The sequence below is a fragment of the Pongo abelii genome, chromosome 2 (genome assembly GCF_028885655.2).
Source record: "Pongo abelii isolate AG06213 chromosome 2, NHGRI_mPonAbe1-v2.0_pri, whole genome shotgun sequence".
Taxonomy (NCBI): domain Eukaryota; kingdom Metazoa; phylum Chordata; class Mammalia; order Primates; family Hominidae; genus Pongo; species Pongo abelii.
Genome location: NC_085928.1, coordinates 111,814,035 through 111,826,560, shown reverse-complemented (window position 1 = coordinate 111,826,560; position 12,526 = coordinate 111,814,035). Strand labels below are relative to the sequence as shown.

At 42.7% G+C, this 12,526-nt stretch overlaps 1 long non-coding RNA gene across 2 annotated transcripts in view; it reads right to left on the bottom strand.

Moving 5' to 3' along the window:
* Positions 1-12,526, bottom strand: part of LOC129058584 (uncharacterized) — a 19,252-nt gene that overhangs the window by 3,107 nt on the left and 3,619 nt on the right. For both annotated transcript variants that reach the window (XR_008523774.2, XR_008523773.2), the window contains one exon: positions 266-383. This is a non-coding gene — a long non-coding RNA (uncharacterized LOC129058584). The remainder of the gene's footprint in view (positions 1-265; positions 384-12,526) is intronic.

Genomic DNA, 12,526 nt, shown 5'->3' with positions numbered 1-12,526 from the left:
TGGTTGCAAACAACAGAGCCAATTAAATCTCTAGGAGAACCAGAGACTCAGCCTTTGGGGTTATGCAGCCAAAAACAAACCCAAACCACCCTGTACCACTTGCCCCAGGGGAGGCGTGACTGTCATCCCAGCTTGGAACTAACAATGCTGAAGGCTACTCATAAGAAGCTCTGTCTCGACTGCCCCTCCCACCAAAACTAAACCCCTCTCTGCCCCACCCTCAGAGAACACGAGTCTGTAGTATATTTCATTGCTTTCCTCTCACCTGAATCAGTCTTATGTGGGTGTGTCTAAGTAGCAGATCTGTCACATTTATGCCCTAGTGATGCAGGACAGGCGAGTCTCAAAATTGGGGCTTAGCCTGGGAGAGTTCTTGGCTTCACCTAGGAAAGAATTCAAGGATGAGCCGGATGTGTTAGCGACTTTTAGTGAAGCAGCAGCAGAGGTACTGGTACTGTGGAACAGCGCTACCCCATAGACAGTGTGCCCAGAATAGCAGCTCAGAGGCAGGACTGCAGTCATACTTATACCCACTTTGACTTACATGCAAATTAAGGGGGGATTATGCAGAAATTTCTAGGAAAAGGTTGGTACCTTCCATAGAAAGGGGCAGTAACTTTCAGGTGTTGCCATGGCAATGGTAAACTGACATGGCACACTTGTGGGCATGTCTTATGGAAAGCTGCTTCTTCCACCCCATCCCTGTTTTAGCTAGTCCTCATTAGGTCTGGTGTCCAAGCCCCACCTCCAGAGTTGAGTCCCACCTCTTACTTCACTAGCTGCAAGGGAGGCTGGGGAAGCAAGTTGTGTTTTCTACGTTGCGTAGGTGGAATGCCCTATGTACTTCATTCCCAATCAGAAAAAGGCTTTGCAAACATGCTGGGTGGCCACAAAGTATAACAAACATGCCCCACAATCTAGCCCTTCACAGCCCAACAACAGTATACACCCTCTTCCATACAACAGGAACAACAAAATGCTATTGATTAACAACCTTCCTCATAATAAATAAAAACGTATTCATCCTCTTCCCAAAAGGGGACACCGTAATTTCTCATCACTGACTGCATCTAGCTCCAAATCCAGGATCTGCTGGTAATAGCCACTCCTTTCCTGTGATCCCATTTGGTGTTCTGAAATGTAGGGACTGTATTGTAAATGGAACCATCACCAACCAGGCTCTTTATGAAACAGAAGGAGACTATGAGAGGGAAAAATTAATATATATACATACATCTTTTCCAGTGTGATGGTTAGTTTTAGGTGTACTCTTAACTGAATGAAGGGACACCCAGATAGCTGGTAAGGGCAGGATTTTTGGATGTGTCTGTGAGGGTGTTTTGGGAAGAGATCACCATTTGAATCAGCAGACTGAGTAAAGATGATCCCCCCTCATCCAATATGAGTGGACACCATCCAATCTATTGAGGGCCTGGATGGAACAAAAAGGCAGAAGAAAAGTGAGTTCACTCTCTTCTGGAGCCAGGACATCCATTGTCTCCTGCCCTCAGGCATCAGAACTCCAGGTTCCCCTGCGTTTGGCCTTGGACTGGGAGTTACATCATCACCTCCTCTTGATCTCAGGCCTTCAGATTCAAACCGAATTACATCACCAGCTTTCCTGGGTCTCCAACCTTCAGAGGACAGATTGTGGAACTTTTCGGCCTCCATAATCATGTGAGCCAATGCCCATAATACACCCCCTCTTATATCTCTTTATTCTATTGATTCTGTTTCTCTGCAGAGCCCTGACTTCTTAATATACACATCAAGGAAGACAAAACAGGAAGATGTTCCATCCTACTTAGCCACAGGTCATGAGGTCAAGATGGTGCTATTGTCTGAATGCTGGTGTCCCCCCACCAAACCCCAAATTCACCTGTTGGAACCTAAAACATGATGCCACAGTATAAAGAGGTGAGGTTTTTGGGGGAGTGATTAAGTCAGGAAGCTCTGCCTCATGAGTGGGATTACTGGCCCTTATAGAAGAGGTTGAAGGGAGCTACCTGTCCTTTCACCTTGCAAAGACACTGAGTTGGCTCCTTCTGCCATATGCGGACAATAGAAGGTGCCATCTATGAAGAAGACAAAACTCTTACCAGATACTGAATCTCCTGGTGCCTTGATCTTGGACTCTCAGCTTTCAGAACGGTGAACAATAAATTTCTATTGTTTATAAACTACCCAGTTAAAGGTATTTTGTTATAGCAGCCTGAACAGACTAAGACAGAAATTGGTACTTAGTGGGGATGTTGCTATAACGAATAGTTTAAAATGTGAAAGCAGCTTTGGAGCTGGGAAGAGTTGAGTTTGGAGGAACAGGTTAGGAAAAAACCCTATATTGTCATGAATGGACCATGAAGGCTATTCTGGTGAGGGCTCAGAAGAGAACTATAAAGAAAGCCTCAGTTTTCTTAGAGATTACCTAAGTAGTCATAATCAGAATGTTCATAGAAACGTGTATGGTAAAGGCCATTCTGATGAGGTCTCAGATGGAAATGAGGAACATGTTACTAGAAACTGGAGGAAAGGCTATCCTTGTCATAAAGTGGCAAAGAACTTGGCTGAATCGTGTTTGTTTCCTAGTGTTTTGTGAAAGGAGGAACTTATGAGTGATGAAATAAGATATTTAGCAGAAGAAATCTCTAAACAAAGTGTTGAGCATGTGGCATGGCTTCTCTTGACTGCTTGCAGTAAAATACAAGAAGAGAGAAATGAATTAAAGATAGATTTTATAATCAAAAGTGAAGCAGAACTTAGATTTAGAAAATTATCAGCCTGGCCTTGTTGTAAAGAATGAAACAGTGGGTTTGAGAAAGAACACCAAGGGTGTGCCCAAGCAAGAGTTTGATAAGGAGAGTAGCATGGATTAGTGGAAGCCTGTTTGTCAAGGGGACAATGGAGGAATGACTCTGAAGGCATTTTGGAGATCATCAGGTCTGCCTTTCTTATTACAGGCCTAGAGTGCCAAGGCCTGGAGGGCAGAACTCTGTCAGAAGAGGGGCCTTGGGTGCCTAAGGGACCTCATCCCTCACTGCCCTGTGCCAACCCAAACCTCTGCTCCCTGACGCTGGTACAGCACTCCTCAGCTGTCCAAGGTGAAGCTCCAGTGGGCCCAGGTGTGATGTAGGCTGTAGTGGCTGTCTCTCCACAGGGCACAGGTGGTAAACCTTGGTAGCATCTGTGAGGTGCCATCTCCACCAGGGAGCACAGTGCACAGGCTCTGGAGGCATGGTTTCCTCCACCTGGATTTAAAAGGATGCCCCAAAGAGCCTCAGAGCCACCACAGAGAGCCCCCACTAGGGCACTGGCCAGTGGAGCTGTGGGATCTGGTGAGGATCTTCTTCCTTTGCCCTCACATGGCAGAAGGCCAAAGGGCAAGAGAGCTGAACACTGTGTAAAGCCTCTTTTGTAAGGGCCTTCATCCCTACTCACAAGGGGAGAATCCCCCATGACCTAGTCAGCTCTTATAGGCCCTACCTCATAATACTATCACACAGGCAACATCTGAATTTTGGAGGGGACACATTCAAACCATAGCAGTAACAACTTGCAAAATTCTAGTGCAGATCACAACCAGGACATTGCCATTGACACAATCCACTTATCTTTCCCCAAATTTTACTTGTATTCCTTTGTGTGTGTGTGTGTGTGTGTGTGTGTATGTATGTAGTTCAATACAACATTATCACAGGTGCAGGTTCATACATTCACAACCACAATCAAGATACAGAACGATTCCACCCCACAAGGATACCTGTTACCATCTTATAACTAACTACACACCACAATCCCTTCTGCACCACCCGTTCCATCCCTAGCCACGGACAACCACCAATCCATTCTCCATTAAAATTTTTGTCATGACAAAAATGTTATATTAATGGAATCATATAGTATGTAACTTTTTGGGGCTGACATTTTTCACTCAGTCTAATTCCCTGAAGATTGATCCAAGTCATTGTGTGTACCAAGAGTTCATTCTTTTTTTTTTTTTTTAATTGCTGAGTAGTATTCCATGGCTGGTATGTACTGGTTTTTATTAACCATTCGCCCATGAAAGGTGAGCAGGGCTGTTTCTACCTTTTTAGTATTACAAATATAACTGCTATGAGCATTCATGGATGGGTTTTGTGTGAACAGAAGTTTTCATTTTTCTGGGATACATGCCAAGGAGGGCAATTGCTAGGTCATATGGCATAGTTGCATATTTAGTTTTTTAAGGAGTTGCCAAAGTGTCTTCTACCATGGCTGTACTATTTTACCTTCCCAGCAGCAATGTGAATGATCTAATTTCTTTGCATTCTCACAAGTATTTTGGTGTTGTCATTATTTTTTAAATCTTAGCAACTCTGAGAGGTATGTAGTGATATCTCATTTTGGTTTTAATTTGTATTTCCCTGATGACTAATGATACTGAACATCCTTTCATTAAATTATTTCCCATCTGTATATCCTTTTTGGTGCAACATTGGTTCATGCCTTTTGCCTATTTTCTCATTGGATTGTTTGTATGTTTTAGAATTTGGGAGATCTTTGTATGTCTAGATATTGCAAATATTTTTCTCAATCTGTAGCTTGTCTTTTTATTCTCTTCACATGGTCTTTTGCTGAGCAAACGATTTTTATTTTGGTAAGATCTAGATGATCACATTTTCCTTTTATATATCATGCTTTTGGTGTTAAGTGTAAAAACTTATTCCATAGCCCTAAATACTGAAATATTCTCCTGTGTTTTTTTCCTAGAATTTTTATACTTTGGTTTTAAATATTTTTTAGAAGATGCTCAGTTACTTATTCTCTGAGTCATGTCCAGTACAGGGATTGCCAAGGGTCTCTGTGTTCTTTTTTAAAAAATTATGGTAAAATACATACAACATAAAATTTACTTTCTTAACCATTTTTAAGTGTACAGTTCAATGGCATTAAGTACATTCTCACTGTTGTGCAGCCATCACCACCATCCGTCCACAGAACTCTTCTGATCGTTCCAAACTGAAACTCTGTACGTATTGAACAGTAGCTCCCTACTCCCTCTTGCCCACAGCCCTTAGCAACCACCATTCTACTTTCTATCTCTATGCATTTAACACATAAGCAGAATAATACAATATTTGTCTTTTTTGACTGGCTTATTTCATTTAGCATAATGTCCTCACACTTCATCCATGTTGTAGCATGTGTCAGAATTTCCGTCCTCTTTAAGGATGAATAATATATATACCACATTTAGCTTATTAATTAATTCATCAATGGACGCTTGGGTTTCTTCCGCCTTTTGGGCATCGCAAATAATGCTGCTATGAACATGGGTATATAAATATCTCTTCAAGGCCCTGCTTTCAATTCTTTTGGGTATATACTCAAATGTGGAATTGCTAGATCACATGGTAATTTGATTTTTAATTTTTTTTTTTTTTTGAGACAGAGTCTCGCTCTGTCACCCAGGCTGGAGCGCAGTGGCGTGATCTCGGCTCACTGCAGGCTCCACCTCCCAGGTTCACACCATTCTCCTGCCTCAGCCTCCCGTAGCTGGAATTACAGGCGCCCGCCACCACGCCTGGCTAATTTTTTGTATTTTTAGTAGAGATGGGGTTTCACCATGTTAGCCAGGATGGTTTCGATCTCCTGACCTCGTGATCTGCCTGCCTTGGCCTCCCAAAGTGCTGGGATTACAGGCATGAGCCACCTTGCCTGGCTGATTTTTAATTTTTTGAGGAACTGTCATACTGTTTTCTACAGCACCTATACTATTTTACATTCTCATCAACAATACACAACTGATTGAAATGCTCATCTATTCCAGAGACACCCTCATAGACACACTGGAAATAATGTTCTACCAGGTATCTGGACATCCCTTAGTCCAGTCAAACTGACACCTAAAATTAACTATCACTATCTATGTATCTGCATTTATGCCAGTACCACACTGTTTTGATTACTGTAGCTTTGTAGTAAGTTTTGAAATCAGGAAGTGTGAGACCATTAACTTCCTTCTTTTTCAAGTTTTTTCTTTTTGAGACAATAGTCTTGCTGTGTTGCCCAGGCTGGAGTATAGTGGCTTTTTACAGGTGCAATCCCACTACTGATCAGCATGGGAGTTTTGGCCTGCTCCATTTGCAACCTGTGTTAGTTCACTTCTCCTTAGGCAACTTGGTGGTCTCCCACTTCCAGGAGGTCACCATATTGATGCTGAACTTACTGTGGACACCCAATCAGCACTGTGCACTACAGCCCAGAACTCCTGGGCTCAAGTAATCCTCCTCCTGTCTCACCCTCCCGAGGAGCTGGGACTACAGGCATGAGCCACCACACCTGGCTCAAAGTCATTTTAGATGTTTTACATCTTAAGTCCACAATCCATTTCAAGTTAATTTTTGTATAAGTTGTGAGATTTAGGTTGAGGTTATTATTTCCCCTATGGATGTTTAATTGCTCCAGCACTATTTGTTGAAAAGTTTTGAACTGCTTTCGCATCTTTGTCAAAAATCGGTTGAGCCTATTTGGATCTATTTCTGGGTCCTCTGTTCGGGTCTATTGATCTATATGTTTATCCCTCTGCCAATACCATATGATCTTGCCTACTGTAGCTATATAGGAAGACAATATCAGGTAGAGTGATTCCTCCCACTTTATTCTTCTTTGTCAAGATTATTCTAACTATTCGAGGGTCTTTAACTTTCCATATAAATTTTAGAATACACTTGTCTAAATCTATTAAAAACTTTGCTGGAATTTTGATAGGCATTGAATGAAACCTATAATTCAGTTTGGGGAGAATTGACATCTTTACTATGTTGTCTCCCAACCCATGAACACACTCTGTCTCTCCATTTGTTTAGTTCTTCCATTATTTGTCTAAACAGCATTTTGTAGTTTTTGGCATACATATCCTCTATGTGTTTTGCCTAAATATTTCATTTTCTTTTGAGTGACTGTACATGGTATTAAGTTTTAAATTTCATTTTCTTCATGTTCATTGTTAGTAAATAGAAATGCAATTAATGTTTGTGTGTTAATCTTATATCCTCCAACTTTGCTGAACTCATTGATTAGTTCCTGTAAGCTTTTTATGGGGATTTCCTGGGATTACTTCCCCTTCATTCCTGAAAGATACTTTCATTGGATATAAAATTCACAGCTGATGGTTCCCTCAGCACTTGAAATATGTTGTACCACTTCCTTCTGGCCTCCATAGTTTTGCTTTTTTTTAGAGACGGAGTCTCGCTGTGTCCAGCGAGTGCTAGAGTCCAGGCTGGAGTGCAGTGGCATGATCTTAGCTCACTGAAACCTCCGCTTCCTGAGTTTAAGCAATTCTCCTGCCTTGGTCTCCCAAGTAGCTGGGACTACCAGCGTGTGCCACCACACCCGGCTAATTTTTGTATTTTTCGTAGAGATGGGTTTTCACCATGTTGGCCAGGCTGGTCTTGAACTCCTGACCTCAAGTGATCTGCTCGCTTAGGCCTCCCAAATGGCCTCCATAGTTTTGGATGATAAATCCACTGTCATTTGAATTGGCGTTTAACTACAGGTGATGTATTGTTTCTCTCTGTCTGCTTTTGATATTTTTTTCTTTGTCTTTAGTTTTCAAAAGTTTAATTATGATGTGTCTTGGCATGGATTTCTTTGGGTTTATTCTGTTTGGGGTTTTCTCAGCTTCTTGGATGTGCTGGTTTGTGTCTTAACCAAATTTTGGAAGTCTTCAGGCATTATTACTTTAGTTATTCTCTCAGCCTCATTCTTTCTCCTTTCCTTCTGAGACTGCAATGATATGCAGTGATACAAACATTGATTTTTTTTGTTATTGTCCTATGGGCCCCTGAGACTGACTCTCTCTCTCTCTATACACACACACACACACACACACACACACACACACATATATCATTTCTTCCCACTATATTATGTCTTTGTTGTTTAGACTGGGTAAATTATATTGATCTGTCCTCAATCAAGCACTGATTTTATCTTCTGTCATCTCTCCCCTATTGAGGCCATCTAGTAGGCTTTTATTTCTGTGGTTGTATTTTTCAGTTCTATAATTTCCATTTGGTTCTTCTATATAACTTCTTTTTTGGTGAGATTTTAAATTTTTTTATTCATTCCAATAAAATTTGAATCAATTGTTGAAGTGTTATTATGATGGCCACTTTAAAATCCTTGCCAGATAATCCTAACAACTGGTTAATCTCAGTGTTGGTGCCAGTTGATTCTTTTCACATTCAAGTTGTGATATTCCTCATTCTTGGTGTGACAGGTGAGTTTCAGTTGTGTCTTAGATATTTTGGCCATCATGTTAGGAGACTCTGGGTCCTACTTAGTTCCTTGGTTGCAACATCAGTCGCCTTGTTTACATTTATCATGCAAATCCTGGTCTGAGAACTGAGGTTCCAGTGGGCTGAGGTTCCAATGACAATTTTAATTTTCAGAGGCTTTGTGGTGTTCTTTTCATAAGCTTGGTTTCTTTGGTGCTGCTGGAGATCCTGCTGGTTCCTGCTGGTGCTGCCTGAGAGGGCAGAAGGGGTGTTCCCAGGTCAGGCTGCCCAGCGTCTCTTGGCAGGGGAGGTGAGTTTCGGGCCCAGTGTGAAAGGAGAGTGCTTCCCCTGGCTACTAATTGTTAGTGGGGCACCTGAGTAATCTCCCCTCTGGTGGTGCTGGGCTCATGTGGAGTTGTCAGAGGGACTCCTCTTCAAATTGTAAGAGGGCTGAGCCTTTTTGGCTGCCTTCTGTTGATAGGCTGGGGGTTGGGAAACACCAGGCCTGGGTCATCTTCTTCCACTGAGTGGGGGTACATAAGATATCCTGCCACCGAGTTGTTCCTTTATTCTTAGGGTCCCAAACTAATGCATAATTCCCTTGCCAGCTTTCAATGTTATCTTCTGATTGCCTCCTGCATTGTTTTCACAGTTTATAGTTGTACTTGACAGGAAGGAGCAGGGAGAAACAAGTTTACACCATTTTGTTCAGGCCAGAAGTCGTCTTTTCAAACATTTTAAAAAGTAGATCGCTGTATTAGTCCGTTTTCACACTGCTGACAAAAACATACCTGAGACTGGGTAGTTTAGAAAGGAAAGAGGTTTAATTGACTCACAGTTCCACATGGTTGGGGAGGGCTCACAATCATGGCAGAAGGCAAGGAGGAGCCAAGTCCTGTCTTACATGGATGGCAGCTGGCAGAGACAGAATTTGTGCAGGGCAACTCCTCTTTATAAAACCATCAGATCTCATGAGACTTATTCATTATGAGAACAGCAAGGGAAAGACCCACCCCCATGATTCAATTACCTCCCACGGGGCCCCTCCCATGACACGTGGGAATTGTGGGAGCCACAATTCAAGATGAAATTTGGGTGGGGACATGGCCAAACCGTATCAATCGCCAAAGAGCTCACTGGAAACTCAGCATGTGTGAAGGGCCTTGTTAATTAGAGGGCTTCACTGTAGGATTATTTGACCAGGCTTACTGATATCTTTTTGTTTCCTCTTGGGCTGTCAGATCCCTCAATTTCAATTCTCTATTTGGAGGTCATAGCTGACCTGCCAGCTTTCTGGGAGCTGAGTGGGAGTAGGGTTTTCCATTTAGAACATGGAGTTTCTCTTAATTACCCAGTGTTCACACTGCACCACTGCCTTCACCTCTGCTGAGTGTCTTAGTCAAGAGCCCTCTGGTTTATCTTCTTTGGAAATGAAACACCTGGCTTCTACCAGGTGGTGGTTCATTCTCCCGTATGTTTAAAGGTACCTGGTGTTGCCAATTCTGGACCTTCTCTGTGGATTCTGAGGTATAGAAGAGTTGCATCTGGGCTTCCCACTGCTGACTTAGAGTCAGGACTGCTACGCTGCTCATCACACATCACCTGCTTTCCAGAATCCGTGGTGGTATTGTTATGTCCCTGTAAAGTATGTTGTATACTATGTTCCTGAGAGTTTATGCTATATATTTTTTTCTCTTTACCATCTACTTTAATTGTAGTGAGCTTTCAAAAGGAAGCAAAATAAAAATGTGTATTTTATCTGCCACCTTTAACTGGAAGGCTTGCCTCACTTCTCTTGCTACAAAATGAGATCTTCGATCAGAAGCAGGCTTGAATTTGGTTCCATGAAAATGAGAAAGGCATGAAGTCTATGGATAGAGGGATTAGCAGAAATGTGGCAGGCAGAGAAGGCAAATCCAGATGCAGAATACATATCAGTAAAACTTTAGTAGAATGATCAATTTCAATTCTTAGGAAACCCACGATCCATTAGTCACTCCCAAGGATCTCTGTAGGTCAGACCATCTGATTACCACCCACTCCAGCCCTGCTGCTTATTACAGTAACCATGCCCATTTTGCCTTTGGTGCTTATGAGCCATTCCTTGGCCACTGTCGACCCTGAGATCCCATTATCCTCCCTGAAAGCAGGAAGGCCACTTCATAGGCAAAGGCTCCCACCTACACCCTTGACAGGTCAAATCTGCCAGCATTCCTCACCAACAAGTTCCTCAGTGATGGGCAAAAGTGTCCTCTAAGCCCTCTCAGCAAACACAGGTGGGGATGGATGACATACCTAATAAATCCACTCCAACATTCTGGGCTGCCTGTTTTTGGATCCCTTTATGTAACGTAAGGGCATTTCCAGCATCTCAACTTCTTGCATCATAGGCCACCTTTAACCCAGAAGTCAGTGAAGAAGCAAGCAGGCCATTAGAAGTTCTCTCGAATTCTCAAGCTCACCCTTGAGCACCTGTTGCTGGAATACTCCTGAAATGGTTTTCAACATCACACAGTCCTCTTAGCAGCAGACCACAGAATCTTCACTGGCTGGTGTGGTATCAGACAGATTACAGAAACTTCAGGACTGCTCGAGTCAGGATTGAGGGCTACATAGCCCAGACAATGGCCAAACCACAGCCAGTAGGGACAGATCCCTCAGCTTGTATGGTGGACAATGGAAAGTAGACTCCAGAAGTTCCAACACTGCTGTCCATCAGCCCTTCGCCAAAATATGGATGCTGCAGCTTCCTGCTTCCTGTTCCAAACTGAAGTTTTGGGATGGGCGCATACGATGGGTTGAGCTCAGTGGCATGTCTGTGTTCCTGGGGAAGCTGGGAAAATAATTCTGGTTTCTACCACAGGCGAGAAGGACTACTTATGTGGGAACTGTCCAAAACATAGGAAGACTATTTAGGAGATGCAGGAAGGCCACCAAGTGTGACAAATATCTGCCACCCAAATATCCTGAGTTCACGCAATTCTCCTGTTTCAGCCTCCCGAGTAGCTGGGATTACAGGCACATGCCACCATACCCAGCTAATTTTTGTATTTTAGTAGACACGGGGTTTCACCATATTGATCAGGCTGGTCTCGAATTCCTGACTTCAGGTGATCCACCCACTGCCCTGCCCTCCCAAAGTGTTAGGATTACAGGCGTGAGCCACCGCATCCGGCCCACTTTGTGTTTCTCTTAAATGACCCTGTGATATACTGAGATTCTTAATGAAGGCAGAAGCTATCAGTTAAAAATATGAGTAGACAACCTGGATGAAGCTTAAAATAATTATACTGAGTGAACGATGTCAGACAAAAAAAGAGTACATACTGTATGATTCCTCTTACATAAAACTTTAGGAAATGCAAATGAATTATAGTGACAGAAAGCAGATCAGTGATTGGGTTGGGGTGTGTGGGAAGAGATGGAGGAGAGATTTTAAAAGGGGATGAGGAAAAGTTCGTGGGTGACAGATGTGCTCCCTGTCTTGATTGTGGTGGTGGTGGTTTCACGGATTTATATACATATGTCAAAACTTATCCAATTGTACACTTTAAATACATGCAGTTTATCACATGCCACTTATGCCTCATTAAAGTTATTTTTAAAATATTAGACTGCTTCCTATTTGCTGGCCATCTAAATTTCAATTTCTGTAAAATGGGAAAAATAATACCTACCTTATAATTTTGGTGTGAAGATTAAATGAGTAAAAATTAAAAGGATGAAATGAGATGACATCTTCCCTTGGATTCCACTAAAAGTCTTGGAGTCACCCTTTCTCCCCTCTTTTTCTACGCCCACATGCAACCTCTGGGTTGATTAGAGTGGGTGGAGATAGAGATGAAACAGGGTTGGCCATGACTTGAAGACTTGACAGTTATCGAAGTGGGGAGATGGGTACATGAGAGGTCAGAATATTATCCTCTCTACTTTTGTATGTATTTGTATTTTCCACAATAATAATTTAAAAATAAACAGTGAGGCTGGGCATGGTGGCTCACACTTGTAATCCCAACGCTTTGGGAGGCCAAGGTGGGAGGATCATTTGAGGCCCGGAGTTCGAGACCAGCCTGGGCAAAATAGTGAGATTCCATCTCCATAAAAATTTTAAAAATTAGCTGGGTGTGGTGGTAGGTGCCTGTAGTCCCAGCCACTCAGGAGACTGAGGTAGAAGGATCATTTGAGCCCAGGAGATCGAGGCTGCAGTGAATTGTGATCACACCACAGCACTCCAGGCTGGGCGACAGAGCGAGACCCCGCCTCAAAAA